We start from the raw sequence: 17341 nt of genomic DNA, 5'->3' as shown, positions 1-17341 counted from the left end.
TGAGCAGGGACCTGCCTCTATTCCTTGACCGTGGGCAACACAACTCAACAAGAAGGAAGGCACAGCGCGTGTCTCCTAATTCAGCTGCCTGGGCCTTGGGAGGAGCTGTTAGCAGATGGAACTGATTAAAATGAACCTGTGGGAGAGTAACGCCTGGCTTTGGCTCTCCAACCAGAAGGCTTGGAGGACCGGGCCCAGTGTGCACGGAATGGGCTCGTCTCATCCCAGGATGGCCAGGACGAGAAGGAAGCGGCCGCCTGGGCACAGCATTTAAAGGGGTCACCCCAGAGCAGGAGCGGGCAGCACAGTGTCCCACCCTTTCCTGCTTCAGGCTGTCGTGTGGCTCAGCAGTGCCCCTGTGCTCTTGTCCATGTTTGAAATGTTGATGTACTGTTGATCATGAACTTTTATGCATATTTTCTAATGCTGCATGGCTGAGGAGCCAGGCTCAGTGGCATACTCCTGTAATCCCAGTACTTGGGAACCTGAGACAGGGGGATCACGTGTTTGAGGCCAGTGTGTAGGAACTTAGTGAGATCCTCAGGAACTCAGCAAGGCCCTGTTTCAAAATTTTTAAAAATGGCTGGAAATATAGCTTGGAGGTAGAATGCCCCTAGATTCAATCCCCAGTACCAAAAACAAACAACAACAACCAATAAAAGAGCAAGTTGCACTAATGAAAGCAGGGACTCAGAGTATTTAGCACTCCTGTTCATAGCAGCACCCAACACAAGAGCCAGAAGGTGGGAGGAAGTGGTGTCCATCAATGGATGAATGGAGAAACAAAATGGGGTACAAAATGGAGAATGAGGTTGACCAAATTATACTATGTGCATATTTAACAAGGAATCCCACTATCATGTGTGATTATAATACAGCAATGAAAGAATCTTTAAAAAATGCCTCTAAGAAAGAAATGTGGCATAACATACAATGGAAGATTACTTAGCCTCTAAAAGGAAGAAAAGTCCCATGAATGCTACAATATACATAAGCCTTGAAGACATTATATTAAGAAGACAAATCCTATCTGATTTGACTTATTTGAGGTTCCTCGAGCAGTCATGTTCATAGAGTCAGAAAGTAGAATGGGGGTTGCCAGGGACTCTTTCATGAAAACAGTTTCAGCTGGGTAAGATTAAAGGTTTTGCAGATATGCATGGGTGGTGGTTATACAATAATCTGAATATACTTAATGCCACTGAATTGTACACTTAAAATGACATCAGTAACTTTTATGTACTTTTTACCATAATAAAAAAAAGTCTGGAGATGGGTGTGGTGGCGCATGTTTGTAATCCCAGCATTTGAGAGGCTGAGACAGGAGGATTGCATTTCACAGCCAGCATCAGCTGCCCTTTGCAACTCAATGAAACCCTGTTTTCAAATAAAGAAAAAAAAATAGGTCTGGGGGTGTAGCTTGGAGGGAGAATGCCCCTTCTGGGTTCCATCTCCAGTTCGGAAAAAAAAAAAAATACTCTGTTAAAATACTCTTTATCACTGGGCGTAGTGGCGCACGCTTGTAATCCCCACGCTTGGGAGGCGGAGACAGGAGGATCGCGCAGGTTCAAAGCCAAGCCACGCTGGCTTAAGAGACCCTGTTTCCAAATTTTAAAAAATATAAAATAGATCTGGGAGTGTAGCCTGAAGGTAGAAGGGTTTCCAGAAACCCCAGTACCACCAAATAAAATAAAATAAAATACTCATTATCTGTATTACTGAGGGTTTTTTTCTGTTCTCTTAAATTTTAGGCATGATTTGAGTTTTCCATGTGGCATCTATTCTGGTGATCCAGGACTCTCTTCCATCCCCGGAAGAGCTCAGGGTTGACATAGTAAAGTCATGAAGGTTGGAATCTCATAAATAAATAAATTCATTGTGATGGCCTTATCTGGGTGGTACCTGGAGAAGGTGGGTCCTGGGGGGCATGGTTTGGGGGATTGCCCCTGGTCCCCTTACTTGCTATCTCTCTGCTTCCAGCCACTGTGTCCTGAGCTTCAGGCCCTGCCTCACATGGACTGAATCCAGAATCTCCAAATAACTGTGAGCAAATCAGTGTTCCTTCCTCTAAATCATGTGGTCAGGTCTTTGGGGTTATGCAGTAAGAATGTTGACCAAGACTCCTTCCCTCAGTGGACTTGCATAGGCCATGTTTGTCCAGCACAGTCAGGACTGAAGGCCAGCCCTGGACCGTCCACCTGCTGCTTCTCTGAGTGAGAGGCAAACCCCCATCAAGCTAAGTCACGCTGTATGGACTTGAGTGTGTCTTGTGGTCTCTCTAGCCTAAGTTTGTCTTCTCTGAAACACAAAGCCAAATGAGGAAATAAACATGGGTACATCCTGTAAACTGGACTGGGTATCTCACAGCCTGAATGTTATGTCCCAAATTCACACACTGAAGTCATCATCCCTAATATGATTAAGAGGTGGGGCCTGTGGGGTGGTCAGGGTGTAGCCCTCATGATAAGATTAGCGCTCTTATTATTTTTTTATTTTTTTTTATTTTTTTGGTGGTACTAGGGGTGGAACCCAGAGGCTTTCTACCTCCGGGCTATACTCCCAGACCTATTTTTTTATATTTTATTTGGAAACAGGGTCTCACTAAGTAGCTGAGGCTGGCTTCGAACCTGTGCAATCCTCCTGTCTCAGCCTCCCAAGTGCAGGGATTACAAGCGTGCACCACCACGCCCGGCAAGATTAGCACTCTTATAAGAAGAGACACGGGAAGCTTGTGCCCTATCCCTGCCCCTGCCACGTGAGGAAGATGGCCACCCACACTCCAGAGGAGAGCCCTCACCAAGACCCACCAAGCTGCACCTGACCTCAGGATTCCAGTCTCCACACTGGGAAAAACCAATGTGTGCCATTTCAGCATACCAGTCTATGGCATTTTTATTATTACAGCCCTAATTAAGATAGATAGGGTACTTATCTGTATTGTCTGATGAGTGGCTGATCCTGTTAAAACCAAGAGCACCCCTCCTCTGTCAGGCCCCAAGGCTGTGATGGGTTTGTCCAAGGCAACCAAGGTCTATCCCTGCCCTCCACAGCCGTATCCCAGCTGTACCCGGACCCCCCCCAACACACACACACACACACACACACACACACACACACACACACACACACAGCCACCTTGGACCTTAGTCCTCTGTCCAACCCATTCTGCTGCCCACCTCCCCTCTCCTGGCTTAGGAGGAGAGACAGTGCTGAGAAAATTCCCAAAGCATCCTCTTCCACAGAAACCCAGGGTGACCTGTGGGCAAGGGCAGGAGGAGGCAGAAAGGGAGGATGCCGGAGGCAGGGGGAGAGACCAAAGGCCAGCATGCCCCTGAGAAAGGAGGACGCTGAGGCGAGTCCTCCCACCCTGTGACCAAGGCCAAGCACGCTAAGGTCAAAGCACCTTCTGTCTACCACATTGCCCTATTCCCCCTGAGGTGCCCGAGGCTCAGAGATGGCAGGGAGCCCACTAGGTCACACAGCAGGGAGAGGCATTGCTGTGACATGATCTTGCCCTCTGCACTGTTGACGGACCTCAGCATCCCGAGAACTTAGAAACTACCACAGACACTTGGGCCCTCGGTGATGGGAGGCACAGGAAGAGGCACTCCCCTGATGTTTCCCTGCTCTGACCTCCTAGGAAAGGGCCTGGACAGACCTGCTGCCTTCTCGCAGACGTGGATACCACATGCTCCTTCCACACCAGACACACCCTGACATGAGCCCCTGCAAGGGGAGGCTCCTGAGGGAAGGGGGGTCGGCCCAGCTAGACACAAGACTGCAAGTCTGATGCGGACAGCCAGGCAGCCCCCCTCCTCTCTACTGCTCCCTCTCCCTAGGAACACACCCCAGTGAGCCACTCATCCCTCACAGGCATCCCCGGCCCGTGCTTCTCAGACCACTGCAGTTGCTGGATCCTCTTCTCCCAGATCCACCAGCCTGGCTTTTCCTGCCCGTCCTCTGTCCCAGCTTCAGGAGTCCATCCAGGTGGCTGCCACTCCTGCAAGCAGTGCACAGAGTGAGCACCGGAGAGGAGGGAGAGCGGGCGCTCCACCTCCTGGCAGGAAATGAGGGAGGTAAGGACCGAGTGGGGCAACATCAGTGATGCCAAAGCTACTCCCAGGATACAGGCAGGATCCAAATTAGGAGCAGCAGAACAGGGCCCAAGAGCAGAACAGAGGTGGCAAAGGGCCAGCCAGCTGCCCACCCTGCACAACACTGGGGGTGCAGCCCCAGGGCACCAGGGAAACAGCCCCAGGAGCTACCCATGGAGTTCCACTGGCCGAGGAGACATGCCGCTGCAGCTGGAGAGGGCTGCTCAGGCCCCTACCCTGAGGGCTCAGGGCTCTGCAGGAGGCCCCCATCCCACCCTGAGGGCTCAGTGCCACCCAGCTCCCCACCCACCCACTCAGTGCCACACCCCAAGGTCCTCACTGTCAGTCTGCAGCTCCACCTGTCTAGGGGCAACAGAAAGGGGGATGGGCAGCGGACACAGGGTCACTGCTCACTCCATGGCCCTTGGCCTCTTCCCTCTGCTTTGCCAGATGATTGTGTTAGTATTTTTCACATTTTTATTGTGTTCACTAAGCTCCTTGTGGACTAATCCTCCGTCACCCCTGGGAGGTAGGCATTGTTAACAACCTTAGACCTTACAAGTAAGGAAACCACAGCAGAAAGGTTAAAAATTGTGTCATCAGTCACAGGTAAGATGAGGCAGAGCCGTGAGCTGCACCCCAGTGGCCAGAATCTACCTGCACTTAACCACTGTCCCACATTGCCCTGAAATGGAGAAGTCCCTGTCATCTGACACTGTGGAGCTCACCCAGGACTCTGCCCAGTCTCCATCGCCACCTCCGGGACACGCTATCTGTCAGCATCCCCTCCCAGCCTCTGCAGCCGCCAAGGCCATCAGCCCTGCCCAGGGCCCCAACATTCTTCCTCTCTGTTTTAAGCAGGAAAGACAGCTGGGAAGCTGTTCCACAAACTGTTAGGACTTGTACATGTCTACGCGGTCTACACAGAGCCTCTGGAGCCTCGCGCTGCCACTGGGGGCCCGAGGCAGACATTTGCAGCTTCTTGGATGACTTCAGCAGAGAAGGCACCAGCATCGAAGCTGACTGCCATCACGCTGCGATTAGTTAATCACTAAATGCATGAGGCTTTTAATTAACTGCCAGCCCTGCGCAGGCAGCTGTTCCAGGAGCCACAGCTGATCAGGGCTCCGCAGTCTGGCCTGACGAAGCGCTTCAATCACAGCCAGTGTCTGCATATTTTAATGCTGCATGGATGGCCGCCACCACGACCACGGCCCTAGTGGAAGCCACTGGCCACAGGAGAGGAGCAAAGCCACCTACAGGCTGGGCCAGGTGTGAGGGAGAGAGGCAGGCGGAGGAGGATGTTTTTCTGTATATTATATAGATAGATAGATAGATAGATAGAGAGAGAGAGAGAGAGAGAGAGAGAGGGAGAGGAGCTCAAACAAGTACACGGAATAAATCTAGAGGCAGCACAAGAGATAGTCCAATACTTCAGCCGTGGCTGGATCCAGGAGTACAAATAAAACTGCAGAGTAGACGGGCTTTGAATGATCAGAAGAGTGGCACGTTCATCCCCAAGTCAACTGAGCATGGGCATGGGAGAGACAGTGACATTTCCACTTCCTCCATGGGGACTTCCTGTGCTCTCCGCTGAGGCACCGCTGAACCTCAGTCCTATGATCTTATCACATTTTAATTTTAACTATTTAGGTGCATGTCCATGTTATCAATAGACCAAGACATTTGAGCAGCACTGACATCTTGGACTTGTTCACTCTGTGTTGAGGCTGTCCTGTGCATTATAGGGTGCTTAGAAATCTCCCTCCCTGGTGTCTCTTCCCTGGGTACCAGCAGCACCCACTAGTTTTCAACAACTGAATATGTTCCCAGACATTTCTAAATGGACCCCACCATAGACTCAGAGGTTTAGGAAATGTCTCCCCCAAGACAGAGCCTGGCTGCTGGTGGGATTTCAGTGATGCTTAGAAGACAAAAGTAAGAGGGAGGAGGTCAAAGTAAGTGCCAAGAGAATGCAGGTAAGTGCCAAGAGAATGCAGGAGCCACAGGCGCCACCCACTGCAGAGTGACTCATGGATGGATACCTGCATTGGGTCACTGGGTGCTGTGTATGACTACAGCAAAATACCTGAGGCCGCTAACTTATAAAGAGAAAATGTCTGGCTCGCAGTTTTAGGGTTCAAAGTCTAAAATCAGGCAGCCTTATTTGTTCAGCCTCCAGTAGGGGCAACAGATGTTGACACATCTGTCACATAACAAACCACAGTGGGGAAAGAGACCAGGGCCCCACAATCCCCTTCCCAGCACGGCCCCATTAACCTAAGGACTTCTGCTAGGCCTACCTCTGCACAGGGCCTCCCAATACTGCCACCTCGTGGAGACCAAGCCTCCAAGCCTTTACCTATGGACCTTTGCAGGACACTACGCATGCATACCACAGCAGGTGCCGAGGGACTCAGGGAATCCCAGGCTTGGACTGGAGGTAAGCGGGTGCTGAAAGACAGCAGAGGCAGGAGAGCTCAGACCCAGAGAGCGAAGACAGCACTCCTACCGCCCACACAGCTGTCCGCCAAAGTAATGGCAGCTGGCAATTTTATGTGCCAGGCACTATCACAAGCACTTCACCCACTGCCAGATGCAATGACTCTTCATACCAACCAATGAGAAACATTGGTAGTTTGTCCCTTTTTACAAACGTGGAAAGGGCGGCAAGAGGGGCTTTTGTTGCTACTATTCGTTTGCCCAAAATGTGGCAGGGCGGGGAGTCCAGTCCCTGAGGTCTGCCCCTCCCCCAGCCCCCAGGCCTGCGGTGCCCCGCCAGAGGACAGAGGCTGGTGGAGATGCCTGGGAGCAAGACGTGGCCAAACACCTATGTGAGGTTTTTCTTTTTTTAAAGAGCAACTTTGAAATATACAAAGCATTGTTTATTATAGTCACCATGCTGTGCAGTCGATCACTAAGGCCCCTTCCTCCTGTCTGTCTCAGACTTGCTACCCTTTGATCCACGGGCCCTTCCCGCCGCTCCCCCACCAGCCACCCATAACTCCACTCCACTCTCCACTTCTCTGCACCTGCCCTTTGTAGATTGCACACATGAATGAGACCATGCAAGAGAGGCCGCTAGCTTTCCCAGGAGATCTTTTTCCAGCTCGGCTAAGCAGAAATGTCAGTGAGTTAAAAACTTAGGGGCTCCTGAATTCTTTTATTAAAAATTTTATTATTATAGCTGGGTGTAGTGGCGCATGCTTGTAATCCCAGCATTCTGGAGGCTGAGACAGGAGGATCGTGTTTCAAGGACATTCTCAGCTACCTAGTGAGGCCCTTTGCAACTCAGTGAGAACCTGTTCCAAGATAAAGAATAAAAAATAGGGCTGGAGGTAAAGCTCAGAGGTAGAATGCCCTTGGGTTACATCCCCAGTACTGCAAAATTTTATTATTATTATATTATCATTATCATTATTAATTATTATTTTGTTTTGTTTGTGTGGCATTCTACTTCTAAAATATAAAATAGCAGCCCTATTTTATTTTTTATTTTTGAAACAAGTGCTTGCTAAGTTGCCGAGTCTGGCAGGGGATATAGCTCAGAAGTCAAATGTTCTATCCCCAGACCTGCAAAAAAAAAAAAAAAAAAAAATTACAGCCATAGTAACTGGGCTGGGACCTGACAGCCAACTTGCCACCAGTATGGAACAGTATAGCCTTATCATGGCCACACCTACAGAACCACCATCTGATGGAGGGCCAGCCACCCTCAGGGAGGCTGGAGAGGAGGGAAAGGTCATCATCTCAGACAGCAGCCCCAGCCAGACCCTCAGCCTCCACCTGCAGATTCCTACCTCCTACTCTAGCTGGGCATGCCGGACGGACTTGAGGGCTCAGCCAAAATCATCCCCACATGCTTCTTCCTTTGGGCCTCTGCTCCAGCCTTCCCAGAGCCATTTTCTATGCATTCCAACATCACTCCCGCCAGGTCATCACAGGCCCGTGTGCTTGTTCAAGTTGTGTATTCATGCCTAACATTTATTATGTACCTTCTGTATGCCTGGCACCATGCAAAGCCCATTATCTAGATCTCTCATTGAATGTTCACAATTGCTAGGATAAAGAACTACTATTTAAAAAAAAAAAAAGTCTGGGGGTTTCCTCACAATAAGACCTGGAGGGGCCCTTACCCATGGTCAGGTATAAATCTGCTAGCTAACGCAAGCCTGGAAGGAGGGTGGGCTCGGGTGTCAGACAGGTGACAATCCAGCTTCACACAGTGACTGGCAGCCTCAAGTCCAGGGGCCCACATGCCTTTGAGCCTCGAAATCCAAACCTGTAAAATGTGATAAGAATGTCTATTTCTTTAGTTCAAAGATAGGACAAAACAACTTTGTCTTTGTAACTTTGTAATCTTAGTGGCTAGAATTATTGCCTAATCCAGGGGACCAAAACCCTCACGTTTTCAGGGGGTTAGCAGGTTACATGGATGGATGCAGCTGGCTAGCAGGGACTCAGCAACAGGCGGCACACAGCCCGCCCTGGAGGGACTTGCACGACACAGGCCCGGTCACGCCACGTCATCCATCTGTTTAAACAAATCAAACCCTGAAGTCTTGTGTGTGTGAAATATCTGGATTTATAAAACACTTTGCAGGCTCAATAAAATATATCTGTCAGCCAAACCTCCCTCACACCAATTTGTAGCCACCTAACTGAGTCCTCCTCACTTCCTAATTCGAAGGAAAGCAAAAGGGAGCCAAGCAGCCCAAGGTCACCCAGCAGGTGAGACCCAACCAGGTGGCCTCACCCATCCCTGTATCCCACCCTGGGGGCCATCAAGCCCCAAGGCTGCGCCCCTGGAAGTTCGCAGCCTCCCTGGGTCCCTGAGAGCACAGGAAGGACACTTGTGTGATGATGCAGCCTGCAGGGCTCTGGATATGTAAATCGCAGCCCCCTTCACAGCACATCCATCCTGCGGCCTAATTGAGACATTTGCTTGCAACGTCCTGGAAAACTAGGGCAGATGAGAGGCACAGCCTCCTGCCTCGGATCCCAGCAGGAACTGGGGACCAATGCCTGGAACTATGAGCAGCCACAAGGAAGCCAGTTCTCACTAATAAGAACATATATATTTTAAATTGTCCTTGTGTTTGCAAGGATACCAGTAGCAACAGGCCAGAAAGTGGGACAAAATGTAAATAGAAAGATACCCTGTCTCTGCAGGACTATGCAGCCCCAAGGTGGAAAGCCACCATGGATGGATCTCACCCTCAAGGGTCCCCCATCCTGAGCAGGGGCAGAGATGCTGCCAGACTGTCCTGTGAACTCAAGGCTTCCTTGATCCTGAAGGGGTGGCTGCTGGGTAAACCCTATCTCTCAAACTCTTCTCTCTCAGAACCCCACAGGGCTGGGGAATGCGAGAACTCAGTTCCAGGGGACTTGAACAAGTTATCCCACTACCACCACCACCACCACCACGATTCCTTCTCCAAGTATTTGGGTTTTTTTGTTGGTTTTTTTGTGGGGTTTTTTGGTGGTACTGGGGTTCCTGGAAGCCCTTCTTCCTCCGGGCTACACTCCCAGTCCTATTTTATATTTTTGAAACAGGGTCTCTTACGCCAGCACGGCTGGCTTCGAACCTGTGCGATCCTCCTGTCTCCGCCTCCCAAGCGCGGGGATTACAAGCGTGCGCCACCACGCCCGGCTTTCCTTCTCCAAGTATTTGAACTGGCATACCGCAGGCTGTGGGGAGAGTCAACAGAGCTGAGGATGCAACAGGCATAAGAAGGGCTACATTAATTTTGTCAGTATGTATTTATTTATTTATTTATTTATTTGTTTATTTATTTATTTATTTTTGGTACTAGGGAATTAAACCCAGGGCTATTCTACCTCTGAGCTCCATCCCCAGCTTTTTTTTTCTTTTTCTTCTTATGTTGAAACAGAATCTTGCTAAGTTGCTAAGGGCTTTGCTAGGTTGCTAGGATGGCCTTGAACCTGAGATCCTCCTGTCTCAGCCTCCTAAGTACTGGAATTCCAGGTGTGTGTCACCATGCCCAGCTAGCACTTCTTTTAAAACTTCACATGTTTTGAGGGGGTCAGCAGATTACATATATGGAGATTTGCAAGTAGTCTCACCAAAAATTGGGATATCTGGCATCTCCAAAGAAAATTCAGAAGATCTATTCATGCTGGGCTCATGTTTCCCCACACTGCAGTCACCACAGCTCCTGCAACAGCCACCCTGCCCATTGGCCCTCCTCCACACACGCCGACTTTAACTTTCCTGTCTCCCACCGCTGGCATTTGAGACCCCTGATCCACTGCAATGGGTGTGAGAAGCCTTTGAGGCAGGTTTGCAGAGGCCAGGCCTCACCCTCCGGATGGAGTTCCTGGAGTCCCAGGAACTGTGGCCTCAGGCAGGTCTCTTTGCCCCTCTTGTTCTCCTCCCCACCTGTGAAGTGAAGGCAAATACTGGGCAGCCACCAGGGGCTGTCCCAGCCTGACACTGAGAGTCTCAGGGTCCTATCTGCAACCTTGCTCCCAGGTACAGAGTCTCTGGACTGCTTAGGGTGTGCTATGATTTCCATTAAAAGAGGAAAGGTAGGAGGAAGACAGATGCATAAGACTCCCTGTATACTCAAGGTTCATGGAAGCGCCTTAACACACGCATCCCCTCTCCCCAAGACGAGGCAGGAGGAGCAAGTGTGCACTGAGCCCATGAGGGCAGAACTCCATTGGTTCTAATCATTAAAACCAAGCAAAAAGTGGTCAGTACTTGGAAGCTGAGACAGAAGGATCACAGGTTTGAGGCCACTCTCAGCAACTTAGCAAGACCCTGTTTTAAAACAATAAAAATTTGAGCCGTTGGCACACACTTGTAATCCAGCATTCGGGAGGTGGAGAGTGGAGGATCGCGGTTTGTGGACAGCCTCAGCTACTTAGCGAGGCCCTTCGCAACTCAGTGAGACCCTGTTTCAAAAAATAAAAAGACAAAAAAATAGGACTGAGGGTGTAGTTCAGAGGTAGAATGCCCCCAGGTTCCATCCCCAGTACCAAAAATAAACAAATAAATAAATAAATAAATAAATAAATAAATAAATAAATAAATAAATAAAAATTTGTAAAGGGCTGGGGGATGTAGCCCAGAGGGGGAATGCCCCTGAGTTCAATTCCCAGCCTAAAAAACAATTTTTTTAAATTTGAAAATGGTCTTCCCTGGCCACACATTCTCTTTCACACTGCCATTCCTAGAATTTTTAAAATCAAAGCCTCAATAAGCATCATGCCGATGAGTTTCCTTGCAATCTGATCCAGTGGGTACCATTTGGTGTTGGAGATGGGAGAACATTGCTCTTGCATCCATCCCCATGCCCATACTCCAAGCTTCATTTAATTCCCAACCCTCAGTACAACCCATGTGGTAGTCTGTATCAGAAATGGAGGCCTTTCTCACAGCACTGCTTGATCTGATGCACAGCCTCCTCCTGGGCCTCTCTGACCCAGCTGCCCACTCTCCTCCCCACGGCCCTCAATTCTGTTCTTATCACTTAGAGGAATGTGGCCCATGAGAGGCATCTAAGAGCTACTTGCTTACTGAATGCTATGATTTGAATGTCCCCTCTAAAATTCATGTTGAAATTTAACTTCCATTGTATCAGTTTTAAGAAGTGGGGCTTAGCCAAGCATTGAGACAGATGCCTATAATTCCAGTATTTGGGAGGCTGAGAAGGATCACAGGAGGAGGAGGAGGAGGGCTCTTAAGAGTGATTAATGTCAGGAGGACCCTGCTTGTGTGACAGGCTGATTGATGCCGTGACTGTGATAGCAGGTCAGTTACCTCGCAAGTCCAGCCCCCGTGCCCCTTCTGTCTGACTCACACATGCTCACTTGCCCATCTGCCATCTTGTCACAGAAAGAAAGCCCTCAGCAGACATTGCCCTTGTTCACCCACATCCCAGGCTCCAGAACCAAAAGCTACATAAACATCTACTGTTTGTAAGGTTCCAAGTCTGGTGCTCAGTAAACAGTAGGAAATGCAACAAGACAGCTTTGCAAAACTGCAAGGCATGTGTGCATCCTTAGTCTCTGGCTCCACACCAGTTCTCCTGCCTGGACCTGGGGCCTTCACCCCCTAGACCCACCAGGTTATTTCCTCCTCCCTACACAGCATGCTTTGGCCAGTGCCCCTTGCTCCAGCTGGAATAGAATGCCCCATCATCAAAGCCCTCAGCATTCTCCAAAAGACCCTCTTTCAAAATAAACAATAAAATAGAGCTGGGGGTGTAGCTTGGAGGTAGTATGTCCCTAGGTTCAATTTCCAGTACCAAATAAATAAAAAGGGCTGGGGATAGAGCTCAGAGGTATTATGCCCCTGGGAGCATACTCAGTACCCCCCACCAAAATCTTTTATGTCAGATTTTGGGTCATCTCTGACCCCCCAAGCCAAGTCCTCAGAGCTGCCTTGTGCTGCACCACGCGTCTCAGGCACCACTATTACACTATCCCACCACCTCACCTGTGTAGTTCTTGTATCACATAGACTTTGCAAGTCACAGAACACACAATTCAAATTAAGCTACGCATGACAAGTCTGAAAGGGCAGGTACTGGCTTCCTTCTTCAGTGAGCCTCTTCGCTCTCCCTCCCCTTTGAATGGGGCTCCTCTTCCACATACCTTCCCTCCCTTACCAAGGCAGGCGAGATGACCACTAGGCTTCACACCCAAATGCTGTGCCATTTGCAGTGGACAGTCTATGCTCACATTCCTGACAAAGGCCTCAGTGCCAAGCTTCTGTGTGTCAATCACTCTGGAGGCAGTTACAGCCAACTGCTGATTGGCTTAGAACAATCTGGGCCCTCCGTCGAATTGGAATCCTGTTTAGTCACCTGAACTCCAACCCAGAAGCAGTGGAGGGCACTCGGTGAGACACACAGTGCCCACTACACTTTGTGGGTATTTCTCCAAAGAAACAATAAGCTCCCTGAGGGCAGAGACTGACTCTGCTTGGCCTCCTTATTCTTCATGGTGCCTGGCACCACATCCACACTCCTAAATAGACCTCAATTTCAATCTTCCACTGTCCCACCAGATGACTGGGGGCCTGGCTGGCCTGGCTGGCCTAGCCTCTAGTCTCCTTCAAAATGATAGCAATGAGTCAGGCACTGTGGCACACACCTGTAATCCCAGTACTTGGGAGGATGAGACAGGAGGGTCACAGGTTTGAGGCCAGTCTCAACAACTTAGCGAGAACCTGTGTGAAAAACAGAAACTAAGAAAACTAAGAAGGGCTGGGCGTGGTGGCACACTCTTGTAATTCCAATACTTGGGAGGCTGAGACAGGAAGATCACAGGTTCAAGGCCAGACTCAGCAACTTAGCAAGGCCCTCCATAATTTAGTGAGACCCTGTTTCAAAATAAAAAATAAAATAGGGCTGGGGGTGCAGCTCAGAGGTAGAATGCTCCTGGGTTCAATCCACAGTACCACAAGCAAAAAGTAAAAAAAGAAAGAAAATAGGGCTATAGCTAAGAGTTAGAATTCCCCTGGGTTCAATCTCCAGTATCACAAAAAATAAAAATCAAAGACAAAAACAAAAATGACAACAATGGCTGTCATCTGACAAAGCTAATAAGTGGGGTTTGCAAGAACAGAGTTCTGGTAACTAGAACTGAGGAAGAGAAACTGGGCAGAGAGGCTAAGCAGAGCCCAGGCCTTGCCCGTCGGCTCCTGCACGGATGTCTCTGCACCACCGCAAGTCAGCTCCTGCTGAGTGGGAACAGACCTGTGACTTGTCCTGCCTTTGTCTGTGGCAGCTTCCCCCTCAGGACCAAATCTCACCCAGAGGAAGCACATCTACATGCCTTTGAGCTTTGGAAAACGAAAGCAAGACAAATGCAATGTGTATTGATACAGAAGATACTGGTGGTGACCTTGACAGAGAGAAGCAAGAATGAGTGGGCCAGAATGAAAGGGGAGAGAATTGGACACCCGGATGGGTAGAGGGACAGAAGTGGAAGGGATATGGAGCCAGCCTTGGCTCCCATCTGCTCGTTTCTGATCCTGCCCCTGAGGCCTTGGGTTCCAGAGTAATTCGTAGAACCTTCTAGTGCATGTCTTTGGTGTGAGCTCCCTGGCCAGTCCACTCAGCAACAACACCTCAATTTTCTCTCGGAGTGTCTGCTCTTTTCCAAGTGTTAGGCAAAAGCCTGGCCTTCCTGAGTATTATTTTTACTTGAACTCTTTAAGTTGGTTTCTGTGCTCTGTACCTAAAAATGCTTTGAGTAGTACAGTGATTCTATTCATTGGTTCCCGTCCTGGTTTTATCTTCTCAGTGTTTTATCTGGATTATTCAATCACTCCTATTCATTTGCTACTTGCTTATTATTTCAAAAAACATATGTCAGATACGCCCTATGGTTGACACCAGAAGGGATGTGGAGATGAACCAAGTAGGGTCTTTATCCTCAAAGACCTCACGGATGCAACCAACTTAAGCACAAGGTAGACAGTATAAACACCATGTGTAGTGTGTACTCGGCAGTGTTTTATTCAGCTTTTCCATTGCTGTTACCAAAATATTCTACAAGCACAACTTGGAGTAGGAAAGGTTTATTTGGGCTCACAGTCCATCATCAGCCAACAACAAGGCAAACATCATGGTGGCCCCGCACGGTAGTGGAAAGTTGAGCTCAATTCAACAGCAACAGTAATCAGAGAGAGCCGGACAGGAAGCTATGGGGACAGAGACAGCGCCCAAGGCCACACCCCAATGATCTACCTCCTCCAGCCACAGCCCAGCTGCCTAAGTTACCACCCAGCAAATCCACTCCAATTATTAATCCTTCATTGGTTTTCTCCAGTGATGAAACTGGGGCCACAATTCAAATATTTCACCTCTAAACATTGCTGCGTTCATGACATGCTTTCCACACATGAGCCTTTGGGGGAGATTCTAACCCCAAATCATAACAAGTAGTAAAAGAGGTCTAGCGGATAAAGATTAGAAAAGGCTTCTTGGAGAGAATGGGTATTGTGCATGCGGTGGGGGGGTTACTAGAGATTAAACTCAGGGACATTTTATTTCCAAGCTACACTCCCAACCCTGTTTATTTTTTGTTTTGAAACAGGTTCTCACTAAGTTTCTGAAGGTCTTGCTTAATTGCTGAGGCTGGCCTCAAACCTGCAATCTTTCTGTCTTGGACTCCCAAGTACTGTGAATACAGGCCGCACCACCATATCTGAATTTGGGGAATGGGTCTTTAAAATATAATAGATTTTGAATTTTGGAGATTAGAAAGAAAAAATAAGAAAAAGCAGGAAGATGTTGCAAGTTTTAGTAGAACTAGCCATGTGGAAATGGAGTATAGCTTAAAGATTAAGAGGCCAGATCAATGGAAGAAAGTTTCTACTCTCAAGGAAATAGCTGAAGTCATAGTTTGACTTTGATGCCTTCCAAATACATCCTCACCCCAAGAGTTCACCAAAGACACCTTCTTGCCCTGAACCACCTTCTCTGCCTCTCCTTCCCACTGGAAAATTTACCTGGATTTCTGTATCCCTCCACCACAGGTGTCTCTAAGCTGTTTGGGGTAGGAAATATAATAGATCACTTCACCTCAAGATTACTATCTGACCAGGAGAGCAATACACTTCTGCTTCAGAGCTGGTTAATTTGCACAATCGTGCAGATTAAAAAATAGATCTTACCTCTTCATGATCACAAAGAAGCTGTGCAGAAAATCTCTGGTGTTAAAATCTTTGACTGGCAGCAAAGAGAAGCATTTTTATATTAACTGAGTATTGATGCAGGGGAAGGGGAGGCCTGCAATAAACACAGAAAGCAATTTCTTGTTTTGGGGGTAGGAAAGCTTTGACAACTTTTATCATGTGATACTGTATAAAGAATAAACTTTCAGCTCTGTGGAGAATTTCTAAAACAGAAGTTGGCCCCAACAGAAATGCAAAAATAGAGTCTGAAGAGTATCCGCTATGTCATTGGTTTTTAGTGGGGATTTCCCATCCCAAAGGAGCACTTGGGAGATTTAGGAGGCTGTGGCCAAGCATAAAATATTGAAATACACCTGAAGGGAGACTCTTTAAAATTTCTTCAGTTTAGGGGATCAGAATAAATTTTTAAATGTGTATGCAAATAAGCTAAGTTTTATATGAATGCCATTTCATGATAGCAAAGGGGGGTATTAGAAAATGATATAGGAAGAGGCCAGTGGCAAAGGATATTGCCTATTAGTCAGCAAAAAAAAAAAAAAAAAAAAAGTAAATCCTTCCCCCCAAAGCAGCTATAAAGCTGGAACAAAATGCACCAAAACAACCATGGGGCAGTATGGAAACCAACCAAGGAACCAGTCATGGGAGCAGTATTTATGCTTGAGGACTGTGGAAATTTGGGCAACAGAAGTAAGAATCTGTGGCATTCTAATCTGAGGCTGCTGCTGTGCCACAGAGACAGTGTCTATTCATTGCTATTTTCCTGAGTGTGTTTCACACTTTCCTGTTTCTAGCTCAAATAGTAATGAGGGTCTGCCAGGCGGGCAGGCTGTGAGGACTGGCAGTTTCATCACCATGGTTGAAGGCAGCTCTCCTGACTTGGAGCAGCAGGCAATGGACAGCCTCGTTAAGGCAAGGCAGAAAAGCAAGAAGACCAATACTTCCTCTGGACTAGTTCAGAGCCATCCTGGGGCAGTCCTGCTAAAGTTACAACGCAGGGACCAGACTCTCTTGGCCAACCCTGAGGCAACATGTCCATGCAGAGATAAGAAAGAGCCTGGCAGAAAGTACGAGATGGAGAACACGTGAAAATGGCTTTGAATTGAGCATACCCCAGTGGCAGGCTGCTTCTAGAGTGGCTTCTATTGATGCTGCCCTCATGTTGTAGACAGCAGCCCTGTTGGGGGCAGAGCTTGGCTGCTGAGGGATCCTTGAGGTATAGTCTTGGAGATCATATATACATCCCTCTACCTTTCTCTCTCTCTCTACTTCTAGCCTCTGTGATATGAAAGCAAAGTCCCTCTGCTTGTGTCCTCTCTCTCTCTCTCTCTACTTCCTGCTACCATGTCCTGAACTCCACAGATATGACCAAGCCTAACATGAACTGAAACTTCTGAAATCTCCAGAACTGTGAGCAAATAAATCTTCCTTCTTCTAAGTCATAATCACCAGTTATTCTGGATTCCAGAAGTGAGAATGCTGATTAAAACAGATGCTTGCCTTCTAATATTAAATAGAATATGGCAAAAATGATGGATATCTAAGAGACTGACTTCTACTTTGCTCTTGTCCC

Source organism: Muscardinus avellanarius, assembly GCF_963383645.1.
Source record: "Muscardinus avellanarius genome assembly, chromosome: 10".
Classification (NCBI taxonomy): domain Eukaryota; kingdom Metazoa; phylum Chordata; class Mammalia; order Rodentia; family Gliridae; genus Muscardinus; species Muscardinus avellanarius.
Note: the sequence above shows the minus strand (reverse complement) of the source record.